Source organism: Rhinolophus sinicus, linkage group LG15 (genome assembly GCF_036562045.2).
Source record: "Rhinolophus sinicus isolate RSC01 linkage group LG15, ASM3656204v1, whole genome shotgun sequence".
NCBI lineage: Eukaryota > Metazoa > Chordata > Mammalia > Chiroptera > Rhinolophidae > Rhinolophus > Rhinolophus sinicus.
The window spans coordinates 37,616,105-37,628,676 of NC_133764.1; the positions used below are offsets into that span (position 1 = coordinate 37,616,105).

At 54.2% G+C, this 12,572-nt stretch overlaps 1 protein-coding gene across 8 annotated transcripts in view; it reads left to right on the forward strand.

Annotated features, from left to right (window-relative positions):
* Positions 1-12,572, forward strand: part of SEPTIN9 (septin 9) — a 155,900-nt gene that overhangs the window by 105,395 nt on the left and 37,933 nt on the right. The window contains exon 1 of one of the 8 annotated variants that reach the window (XM_019735500.2): positions 6,527-6,720. The exons of the other annotated variants lie outside the window; for them this stretch is intronic. The gene's annotated coding sequence lies outside the window, so the exon portion shown is untranslated. Of the gene's footprint in view, positions 1-6,526; positions 6,721-12,572 lie in introns of those variants that run through there. 8 annotated transcript variants of the gene reach the window in all.

The following is a 12,572-nucleotide window of genomic DNA, read 5'->3' on the forward strand; positions in this document are numbered from 1 at the left end:
TTGAGGCCCAATCTGGTGGCCCCTCAGAGAGCAGGGAGGAGAGTAAACACTCGAACCAAATTAGGATGGGCTGGGAAAGGGGGTGCTGCATGAGGGAGCCCCCCAGACTGGTGGCCGCCTGGTGTCCAAGTAGAGAGGGGGCCGACACGGGGCCCAGCTATGCTGGGCAGCCCCTGAGAGTCTGAGACAGGACCCGGTCTGCCATCCTAGGCTGGGGCCGGCCCGTCCACACTGGAAGCAGCAGCTGCGTCCCTTGGCACTGACTGGCTGGCTTTCTAGGGGCAGGAGAGTGTTGGCTGGAGCTGGAGCCTGACTTCTGACTTTGGAGCGAAATCCAGGCTTCCCAGGGACAGGATGTATGTAGATAACGAAGCGGGGATAAATTTGCAGAGGAAGAGGGGTGTAGGCCAGGCTGCATCTCTGCACCCCCTTCTGGCCTGGTATGCACCCCGCTCTTCCTCGGCTCTCACCCCCTTCCTGGGGCCCTTCACGTTCCCGCCGGTGGTTTCCTTTCCTGTCCCCTCCCTCCCTTCGGCACAACGCAGTCTGGTACTAATTAAGGCCTTCCGCTCGCTGCTCGCTACCCGGTGCTCAGCCCCTCAGCCAGAGGGGAGCTTGTGTGGGGCCTCCCCGGCCGGGGGTGGGGGGCTTCCCCAGCACAGAGCCCTCATCTTCTGGCCTTTCCAAACCAGACATTTTGCGTGTGCGTGTGAGGCTTGGTGCAGGAGAAACCCTACGCTGCAGCCGCCTGCGTTTCTCACTTTCCCACTTGGTGAAGGTCGCTTGGCTTGCTGTCTGCGGGTCGTGCTCCCAGCACTTGCTGAGAGGAAGGGCCCCTTCCACCCCACCCAGGCAGCTCTGCTTGGCCTGCTTTCTACAGAAGGTTCCCCTGAACAGGGCCATGCAGTGAGGTAGCAAGGCCGGCTGAGGTTTTGAGCTCCTGGCCCCACTCCAGCGCCTGTTAGCTGTGTGGCCGCCCCGCCTGGCCATGGTCCCCCTGCCCTTCTGGTTGCTGGAGGGAGAGGGCAGAAGAGGGAAGGGGGCACAGACGGTGAACGGAGCGTGTGGCAGGCAGGGGTGGCGGGCTCCATCCGCCTGCAGGGGGACCCACACAGTCTCGGGGTGCCTGGCACTTCCTGAAACATGACCCCCCGTTCCATCAACCCTGGAGTCTTGAGTGTTCGCTGGATTCACCACGCCACACCCCCCGCGTCCCCCCCCTCCACTTCCTCGGCAGACTTGAGAGTTGGTATTTGCTCTGGCACGTGAAGCAAAAAGGAGGGAGTGAAAAGCGTGGGTTTGATGAAGCTGAGGAAAGATGGGGAGATGGTCCACCCTTCCCACATGTGGACTGAGGGCGGTGTCCTGGGGCCTCTAAGATGGCTAATTCACTAGGGTGGTTGGTTCCTGGGGACTAAGGCTGGGCTCCAGCTGTGGCTGCTGTCACCGGAGGGGAGAGAGGAAAGGAGGGCAGCACCCTCTGTTGGCCAGGACCTCAGGCTGCCAGGGCCGGATGGGGCCCCCCGACGATGACAACAGCAGCGTTGGTATCTGCTCATGGTAACCAGGGTTTCCTGTGGACCCCGAATGGTCTTAGGGCTCTTTACCTGGAGTAAGGGCTTCCTGGAATTCTCCCAACAACGCTGTGATGTCGGTTCTGTTACTGTTCCCATCTCACAGATGAGGGACACCGAGAGTTTAAGTAACCTGCCCACGGCCACACAGCTAGTGAATCCAGGAAGCTTGACTCCAGAACCTGGTTCCTAAACCTCTGTAGAACTGTGACGTAGCTCTCTCGTCTCTGAGGCCCAGAGAAGAGCAGTCACTTGGCCAGGGTCATACAGCTGCTTAGTGGCAAAGCTGGAGTCATGTCTCCCAGGCCCTGGTTCTGTGGCATTTCAAGAAGTGGGTGTCCCTTGGTGTGGCACGGACACTAAATAGCCTCCAGCCCGTGTGCAGGCAGGGAGTGGGGCTGCCTGCCTGTACTTGTCTGGAGGCAGAATGGCCCATCCTTGGGGTGGGACAGGAGGTGCCAGTGGTCGCTGGCCAGCGCAGTCCAGCTCTCCATGCATCATTCCAGAAGGATGTTAACAGGAGATGGGGCAGCTGGGGGAGATGGACACCCTTTGGGCTAATGACCAGCTTCACCAGAACCTTTGCAATTTTGTGGGCGCCTGTGGGTCTCACAGCTCTCTCTCACGCCTCACATGGCTGTCTTGCATTCATCTGAGGATGTGGTCAGAGTGTTGCCTTCATTGCAGGTGTTACTGTGGGCTGCACACGTGGGCCAGAGCAACACGTTGGCCCTGAGTCCTGCCTGTGTGTCGTCGTTGGTCAGTGAGGCAGGACCTCTCCGGAGCTCCAGCCTTCCACCTGCCAAACCCCGCACATGGTTACTCACACAGGTCACGTAGGAGTAGGGCTTGGCAACGTGGCTGTAGAACAGCGTTTTACCAGCGGAATGTGTCCGCACAGCCTGACTGGGTGTCTGTGCCGCCGGCCCCTGCCTGTCCATGCTTGCATCTTCCCCAGCTTGGTGGGCGTGAGGGTCACCTGGCTTCCCACCCTGCAGGGGGCGGTGCCTGCAGGAACCGGCGGGCAGGAAAGAGTTAATGGCAGATCCGGTCATGACTCCTCCTCCAGCTTTCCCAGGGAAAGGGCAGGAATGAGCGGCCTCCTCTTCAGAGGAAGGGGTGGGTGGGGGTCTCAGAACCATCCACTGACTTCTGCAGACCAGCTGTTCCGAGCAAACCCAGAGGCAGAGGGAGGGTTTGCAATAAGCTACGAGGACGGAATGAATGTGGGATTCATTACTGGAATCTGGCAACGCAGAGCCTCACTCTCTCCCCAGAGATGGGCTGGGGGCGGGGTCCTCCTGGAGGCCCTGGGCTGGAGCCGTGGGGTGGGGGTGTCGGGCAGAGCCCCTTCGCTCCCCCCCAGCTGAGCTTGGGCCCCTGCTTCCTTTGCCTGAGCTCGCCCTTCCCCTGAGAACCACAGGCTGGAATCACGTGCCGGCTTTCCGCGCTCCCCCACGGCCCTGCTGGAGAGAATGGCCTGGCCTTTTGGCCCCCGCCACCTACGGCCTCCTGTTTTGCTGCCTTGGCCTCTCTCGATGGAGACTGGGTGGGTGTGGGCAAAGGCCGCTTCCCGGCAGCCTACCCCTGCCCTGGGAGTGACTGAAAGCCACCTCTGCCACTGCGGGGTGGGCTGACTGCCCTAGTTTTGGGGGGTGCAAGGGACGCTAGGGAGAAGGCCAGGGTGCCACTACTTGGGACAGAGCATAAAGGATGTCCCCAAGCGTTTCTGAGGCAGGGGGCTGCTGCTGAGTTCTGGAAGCTTTGTCCGGGCCGCACCATCCGTTTTCTGTGGATGCAGGAGGCAGTGTGCTCTGGTCTGATTCATGGAATCCCCTGGCCCGCACTCTCAGTTTACAGAAGAGGAAGAGAGGCTCAGAGAGGCAGAGTGATTTCCCCAAGGCCACACAGCCCAGCCAGACCCTGGGCACCCCTTCCTCCGATGCCTCCCATGTGGCAGCTACTGTAATACTGTGATGTGGGGCAGTTTGGCCTCTCTGGGGTTTGGTAGCTCAACACCAGCCTGGCCATCAGGAGAAAAAGCAAGACGCCTAGGAGAGAAGGGAGGCCTGTGGTTTGGTTTGAGTCCGGCACCAGTGGCCCAGTTCCCAGGAGCAGAGCACTGACCCCTCCCCCACATCCTCTACCCCATGACCCCTGTGACCTCTCTGTGCGGAAGTTGGAATGACCTGGGCTCTGTGGAACGTGGCTGCCTTAACGTGACCAGTTCTGTCTCGTGCAGGAAGAGGGTCCCTCAGTGAGGTGGGCGGAGCTCAGTGTCCAGGGAGCAGGTGAGGGATTGTTGGCCTCCTATGGTTCTGGTGAAGCAGAAAGGCCAGCTGCCATCATCAGTGGCCTTGGCCTGCCCAGCTGTCCTTCTGGGGTGGCCAAGTGCCATGTTGGAAAAGCCCAGGTGAACCCTGGTATTATCCTAGGAGAATCACTGGTCAGTGAGGCGAGTATGGAGTTTCTGGCGAGCACCTTCCGCTGTTCTCCCAGCCCCTTCAGGTACATAGTCCCATTTTACAGATGCAGACAACTGGGTCCTTCAGCTACCAAGTGGTGGAGTTGGGATCTGAAGCTAAGCAGGCAGCCTCCTGGGCCCACACTCCTACTCTTCATCTCCCTGCAGGACCTGAGTTAGTGGGGTCGGCAGAATGATGACTGCCAAAGCTGTCACACCCTGTCCCCAGAACATGTGACTGTGTTAGGTTGAGTGGCAAAGGGGAAGGAAGGTTGCAGATGGAACTAAGGGTGCTCGGTCTGGGTCATGCACACAGGCCCAGTGTCATTAACAAGGGTCCTTAAAATCAGAAGAGGTGGCAGGAGAGTGTGTCACAGTGATGTCGTGACAATGACTCCTGGCCACTGCTGGTTTCAAAGGTGCAGGAAGGGCCAGGTGCCACGGAGTGTGGTGGCCTCTAGAAGCTGGAAGAGGCTTGTTCCCCTAGAGCCTCCAGAAGGAACCAGCTCTGTCGACACCTCGATGTTTAACCCGGTGAACCGGTGTTGGATTTCTGACCTCTAAAACAGTAAGATGACAAAGGTGTGTTGTTTTAAGTCACCAAGTTTGTGGTGATTTGTTATAGCAGCAACAGGAAGCTAATACAGTTAGAAAGTGGTGGTGCTCTTCTGGAAGAATTCAGGAGGAGTCCCCTCTGTGTCCTGAGCCCTGGAAGATTCTGGGCTCCCCTAGACTCTCCTGGCTCCAGTGCACAGGAAGGCTCCCCCACAGGCAGGGCAGGAAAGAATCCAGGGGAAACTGAAAGTTAAGTGACCGGCCCAGGGGCATGCTGGGAGAATTCAAGTCAGATTGCTAGTTCCTCATGGAAAGTGCTTTCCTCCTGTTGGCGGAGGATGGGTAGCGGGAGTGGACGTTCGGTAGTGGGAGTGGACTTTCGGTAGTGGGAGTGGATTTCCGGTAGTGGGGAGTGGACTTGGGATAGTGGGAGTGGACTTTAGGAGAGCAAACCTGTTTGCCCCCAGGAAGCTGGAAGAGCATCTGCTGCAAAGGGAGCCTCAGGTCCCTTCCTCACAGCTCACAGGTGACACGAGGCCTAGAGGCCACGCTGGCCTCTGCCTTACAGCCCTTGAGGGCTGGGGCCTGAGAAAGGAGGTGGGGAAGTGCCAGGTGCCCTGCATGGGCGTGGGGGCTCCTGCAGGTGCCTCCAGGCTGCCTGGGGACCCTGGAGACCTTGGTGGGAGGGTTTGCAACCCCTGCCTTCCCCCATCAGCTCCCAGTGGCTAGCAGCTTGCAAGAGTTAAGCTCTTGCTTGTGGCCATGAAATGGTCATTTTCTGAGCTGAGTGGGGGCCAGGTGAGCAAATTCCCGCCCCCTTACTGCTCTGATCAGCCTGTCCTGGGGTCTGGAAAAACAGCCTGGAATGACACTTGATGACAGTTCAGACCTGCAGCCTCATCGCTTACCTGTCTGGAGACCTTTGCCTGCAGGTCCCTTTGCTCCTGGGTGCCTGCTTTCCCAAGGGGTGGGGCCTCTTTTATGGCTTTAGGGCTCATTACAAGAGGCCTCAATGGACTGTTCCTCAGGTGCCCAGGCCCTTGCTAAGTGTTGCCAAATAGATGTAGATTCCACCTGCCACCTGTTTTGACTTTGTCTCCTCCCTGACTGTAAGACCTGAGCCCACAGGGCCTACAGCTATGCCATTCAACCTGGGTACCTAACACAGTACCCACATTCAGGGGACACGGTACGTATGCACCGAATGGCCGAACGAAGGAATGAACAGACAACTTTGACTCACCCAGCTTCCATTTCTAACTTGTACGTTCTGATGAAAATATTTTGGTATTTTATATTTTTAATGAACTTTTTTAAAAAAACACAAAAACTTTATTTTGAAATAATCTTTGACTCACTAGAAGTTGCAAAAGTCATAGAGTCCTGTGTGCTCCTGCCCTTGCTTCTTCCCCCAGCGACATGTTACAGAACAGAACCTCAGTTCACATCAAAACCAGGTACCTGACGGAGGTACAGTAACTTAGCTACAGGCCTTATTCTGCTTTTACCGTTTTACAGGCGCTTCTGTGAAGCGTTGTCGTGAGTATGGTTTCATGTAATTACCACCACAGTGGGAAGAGAGAAATGTTCCATCCCCGCAAAGAGTTCTGCCTGGCTGTGGACTTTAAACGGTACCATACAGTGTACTTTTATTTTTGGCTTCTTTCACTCAGTACTATATTTGTAGGATTTATTCTTTTTTAAAAATGTACTTTTAAAACAAATTTCCCAGAAGACCCTTTAGGTCTACCATAAAGGTTTTAAAGCACAGGTGCATGAAAATCGTCGGTAATCAGAACTCTTCTTGTCAGTCAGCAGTTTCTGTTTGTTCCTTTTTTCACTTCCAAATCAGAGGGAGCCTCGGGGATCTCGAACCTGGCAGATGCTGCACCCCCCCCCCCCAAAGCCGGCTTCCCGCCCACACGCCCATGTGAGTGTGGGAGGGAAGCAGGAAGGCAGCGATTCAGAGCGTCTGCTCCGGTACTGGGCACAGCGCCAGCCTGCACATATGCCATCCCTCTCCTTTCCATTCTGGAATTCCGGTGAGGGAAGAAGTCCTTTCCCCTTTTGACAGATGGGAAAACCGCTTCCCAGAGATTAAGAAATTTGCCCGAAGTCACTCAGCTCGTAAGTGGAGATTGATTTGAACTTCCGTCCTCTGACCTCAAAGCCTGCGTTTTGTGGAGGAAATGGAGAGTTGGGTGGTGTGGCTGAGACCCCCAAGGCTCGGGGGTGGCTCATAAATGGAGTCACTGGCCCCTGGGCAGGGAGGCTCTGGCCCTGGTTGATCCTAGGTTTGTGGATTGAGCCAGGAAGTGAAGGTGGGTCAGTGTCCCCTCTGAATAAACAGTCAGCGGTGATGTTCCTGCCACTTCACAACCTCGAGTTTCCGGTCTGGGAGAAGAACTGGGCCGGGCTGGTTTGGGCCCAGTGTAAACAAGCTTCTTTGTTTCCCATGTGCGCAGACAGTTTTACCGGGCCCGGGCCTTTGTGAAGAGATGAGGGGTTTCTGGCACCCCCTCCCCCACTATAAGTGGGTCTGGGGCTGATAAAAGCCCCCTGTCACATATCCTCAGGCCTCAGGCCTGAGATCGAGGTCTCCACCCTGGAGGAAAAAAACAAAACAAGCTTCCTTTGGCCGGGTGTTTGCTGCCAGGTCAGGAAAACAGACCTGGAGTCCACGCCCATTGGTCAGGTGCTCCACGTGGGTTTCACAGCCCTTTGACGTTGTTAGTTCATATCGTCCTCCCCCAAAACCCCATGAGGAAGGGCAGGAAGTTTGAGTAACCTCCTCGTGAGCAGTGGGTTCATTGCCCTCAGCTTACAGGTGAGGGAACAGGTTCAGGGTGGGTATGACTTGTCTCCCAGGTCACCTCGCCAGTTAGCCACAGAAAGCTGACAGCTTGTTCCTTATGACTCCCCAGGGCCTCCGAAGATTTCTTCTGTTTTTAAAAAACGTGCACTGTCTCAGATGGTACACACCTGGGTACCTCTGTCTAGCCTGAGAAGCAAACATCAGCTGGTCCCATTTCCTTCCTGTCACTGGCCGTTCCCAGGTATACCTTAGATCTTGCGCCACGTAGCCATGTTTCTCTCAGTAATAGGTGTTGTTTTGCAAAACTATAGAACTAGGAGCATGTTAGGTGTAAGCATGCTTTTGCAGCTTCCTTTTTCTGTCTGCAAGTGGAGCATCGGCTCCAAAGCCTGTAGTGATGGTCTGTGCATTTTCACTGCCAAGTGGTGTTCAGTAGGCAGGTATCCCATAGCTTTCTCTTCTCTCCTTAATGGACATTTGGGTGGTTTTCAGGTGTTTTTTTTTTGTGTGTGTTTTTTTGCCTTGATAAACAGTGCTGCCATGATCATTCTTGAGGCCCCTGGTAACTTAGGAATTTGGATTTAAAAATATGATTCCAACACCTGTGGCTGCCCCAGGTAAGCCATCGTCCCTGTGGAGCTCGTTTTCTCCACTCCCACCTGAACCTGTGTCCAGAGAGGCTGGATTGATCTGATGTCTGGCCTAAAGCAAGAGCAGAGCTGATGGGTTGCTAAGTGTAAACCAGTGTTTCCCAAACTGTATTGTCTGTGGGACCAAGTTTGGGAAATAGTTAAAGAAGTTACACTTTAAAAAACACCACTCACATTGCAGAATTTAATACATTTAATGTACTGACATGTATCTGTAAATATCCAAAAGAAGGACTGTAAGGGTAGGAATTGCCAAATTTATTTGAGTGAAGAACCCTTTTGGGACGGGAACATCCTACAGGGCAGGTTGTCCTGCTTTAACAGACTTCGCGAAACAGGACTCTAAAATGTTGGTTGTGGGTGGGGAAGGTGCAAATGTGCCATAGAGTGATTTTGGGGGGGTTGGTGTCAGAGAGGAAAAACCTTTTCTCTACCCTCTTAGGTTCTGGAGTTGAGGGTCTGCAAATTAATCTGACAAGAGCCACATTAGCAAGAGCAAAGAGATTTAATCACATGTGGGGTTCACAGAAAAATGTGACTCAAAGAGGAAGTTAGAATTTGGGGCTTATGTGCCATCTCAGTAGGGGCAGGGGAGGAGGAGGAGACGAGCACTTAGCAAACAAATGACTTCTTGGAAAGATAATTGGGCCCTTAAGAGAAAGATGGGAGGAACAATGGTTTTGTGACAGTGTCTGTGTAGGGGTGGTGTGGAGATTTATCTTCTATGATAAGAGTCAGTCTTCTCAGGTTGCTCAGAGGAGGGGATTGGTGACAGTTGAGTTCTAGGAGGCTCTGCTTTTAGGCAGGTAAGAGATTTCAGCAACTCAAATGCCTTTTGCTCAAAATAAGTATTATGCCACAGAGGCGTATTCTGGACCCCTTCATAGGCGTCCTTCTCCTGTTCTCTTCCAAGTCTCAGCCACGCGGTGGGCAGCGTGGAGACCCTTAATAAAAAGCCCACGCCTTGCCCACTGAGTTGGCCTGGGCCCCTCCTGTCTGGGCCCCTCACTGCTGCTGTTCAGGCAGCGAGAACTGGGTGGCCCTTCTGCAGGTAAATCCAGTTCTTGTTCAGGCTCAGGATTGATTTGGTGCTGGCTTCATTTTGGTCCTAAGGCAGGATGAAACCTCTGGAGGACAGGAGCTTCTTCAGACAGTTGAAGGACTATTGACCCTCAGCCACCAATTCACCCCATGTGTGTCTCTTGGGGACATTCAGCTCTAAAATGTTATCAAGATCTTGGCAAATCTCAGGGGTGTGTCTATCTATTTTGTCTTAACCGGAGGTTCTCAACCCCAACGATATGTTAGATTCCCTGAGAAAACTTTTAAAATTTCAACTCTTAGATAAGTTCAATCAGAATTGCTGGGGTGGGCCCAGGCATCTGTATTTCTTGGAAGTTCCCCTTAAGAGGGTAGTGTGCCCCAGGATGGAGAATCTATCCTACCCTTTCTGCCTCCCTCTCGCCCAGTCTCAGACTTACTCAGCCTCTAAATACCAAAATTTATTGTTTGACTCAAAATCCTAGCATTTTTAGCTCCTGAGCTTTTGTTCTGGTCCTCGATTCAGTGCAGGGTAAAGGTTCTCAGCGGCTCACCTAACACCAATCTGGAGCGCCCCCACCTGGTGGGCCTCCCTCCTGACACCCCAGAGTGAGCTCACAGGGCCAGCCAGACACCCTGTGCAATAGACACTGGTTTCTATTCGTCCTTGAAATCCATGCAGGGTCTGATTGTTTTGTTGCCTGGTGTTCAGGATTCTGGTTTTGTTCAGCCAAGAGTTTGCAGCCCAAGGGTTGCCGAGGGAGGGTGGAAGTGTTCCTGGGGCTACCTTGATATACAAAGCGGCTACCACACTGAACAGTAGAGCTGGTTGGAAACTGAGTAATGTCACGATGTTCTAAAGTTATCATCAAATAATTTCTAAGAGACATTGTTGCTATAATGATAGCTTTTCAAGAGGAAAAAAAATGTATACTAAAGGTGCCTGGGAGGAGACAATACAACCTGACAGTGGGGGTGAGGGGAGTGCTTCTTAGAAGGGAGGAAATGGGGCCTTCTTGCCACTGAGTTCCACAAACAGTTATTGAGGCCGCTTCCTAGGAGACTCAGGAGGAGGTGAGTAAATCAGCCCTGGCCAGGGCTCCAGGTCAGGGTATGACTCAGGAAATATGAAAGGGGGTGGGGGCCATATCTGATGGAGAACATCTGGAGGTCTTCCTGGAGGTGGTGACTTTTAACAGGGGATTTTAGATGGGGTTTGGGAGACTACAGGGTCTGAATGAAGGATGTAGTGTCCTCAGAAAACGGCACACTGTAGACATGGGGCTGAGCTGGGAAGGAGGTCAGGAATAGAGATGTTAGTCGGGAGGTGATGGCTGAAGTTGGCGATGGAGGCGAGGCCATCTTCTCCTCTCCCCTAGGAGACTGAGATAGGGAAAGAGGAGACCCCTGTGTGCTGTCTAAACCCCTGTGTGGGGGATGAGGAGAGGAGAGCATTGGGAGAAGTGCTTTTCCAGAAGGAGGGTGGTTAACGCATGCCACATGCTGCTGCCCGGGTCCGTGGGTGGGACCAAATGTTGGTGATGAGGATTTTTTTTAAGAACTCGGTGTTAATAGTGAGAGAGACAGAAGCCAGACAGCAGAGGTTAAGAAGTGAGTGGGTGGTGGGAAGATAGGAGCCCCAGTGCAGTGTAGACCAACTGTTCGGAGCTTGGGTTGTTCAGAGATGGAGGAAGTCGACAGTTGGCAGAGATTGCTAGGAGCGAGAACTGGAGGAGGGTGTTTGTTTTTGAGATTAGGGGCAGCCCTTCTCCCAAGTCTAGTTGCAAAGGAACCAGAAGAAAGACAAAGTTGTCAACCAAATGTGACATAACACCCAGGTACTGCAAGCTCTGCCCTGCCAACAGGAGCTTGGAAGGCAGGGCCCTCCTCTCTGCCATTAATGCCAGGGGCCCCTAACCTGCCCACCCCAGGGGACTGCAGGGGCTCGTGTGGGCACCAGGCCTGCGGGCCCCTCCCCTGGGGTGTGTGTCTGCATATGCTCACTGCCCACATCAGCTGGCAGACCCACACCTGTAACCCGCCCAGCCCTTTTCCTGTGCCCCATGTGGGCAGCCCAGCGATGGGCCCACACACCAGACGGAAGGATATTTTTCTTGGTATTTGGCAGAAAGCACCTGCTGCATTCCGTGAGGTTTGCCCAGGGTGGGTTGGGAGAGTTGGCAGGGGGGCTGAGCTTAGTGCTTTGGGCTTGGCAGGAGAAAAGGGAGGGACGGGCGCAGGCGTGTGTGTGCATGTGTGCAAGAGAGGGAGGGAGGGAGGGAAGATGCCGTGCGACCACTTCCCCTCTCTTCTGCTGACGCTGCTGAGTGCTAGAGCGAAGGTGTGTCCCGCGTCCTGCGCGTGTGCCGGCGCTGGCGCTGTGGACTGGTGACGTCTCAGAGACCGTGCTCTTCTCCCGTTGGCCCAGCTGGAGGGAGAAACCCTGACTGCCCCCCTGTGGCATCCAGAGTAGGACCCTGCTGCAGGACAGCTGACCAGTGGGTCTGCCCGCAGGCTTGTGCTGTGGGACCCCCTTTTCACTGCACGTCAGCCTCATGCCCAGCGAGGGGGGGCTTCCTTAGCTTTGTGGGTGTGGGTCGAGCTTGGAGGGCCAGCCCTAGAAAATCCCGCTTAGACCCTGTCGTTGCTGGGAGGGATCCCGTTCTGCTTGGACACCCAGCCTGGAGCATGGGTTTTTCCACCTGCACAACAGAGCTCCTAAGTTACATGGGTCAAGGTCAGGATGGCGGGATGCACGAGCTTCCTGTGGCTGCTGTCGCAAATTACCACAGACTTCAGTGGCCTAAAACAGAAATGTGTTTTCTGACAGTTTTGGCGGCCAGAAGTCTGACATCAGGGTCACTAGGCTAAATCAAGGCGTCGCAGGGCGGTTCTTTCAGAAGGCTCCAGGGGACAAGGCATGCTGGCCTTTTCCAGCTTCTAGTGGTGGCTGGCAGTCCGTGGCTTGTGGCCCCATCACTCCAGTCTCTGTCCACCATCACGTGGTTATCTTCTCCATGTTCTTCAAATTTCGCCGTGTCCCTCTCATCAGGACACTTAGGATTACATTTGGGGGCCAGCTAGAGAATCCAGGGTGATCTCTGCATCTCCCCGTCCTCAGTGACATTTGCAGAGCCCCTGGTGCCCTATAAGATAACCTTTCATAGGTTCCCGGAGACAGGCTGTTGTTCAGTCTCCCAAGGACTCAAGATTTGTCTTAGGGCCCTTCTAGTTTTAAGGTATGAAACAATAAAACAAAAACTGGCTCATGGGGAAAAAAAGGATACGTGAAGTTCTTTTTTTTCTTTAAATACAGATTTATGGTGGTCAAATACACAGAACGCAGAATTTACCGTTAGTGGCATTTAGTACACCCACAGTGCTGTGCCGCCATCACCACTGTCTAGTTCCAGAACATTTCCATCACCCCAAAAGGAAACCCCATATCCATTAGCAGTCACTCCCCATTCCTC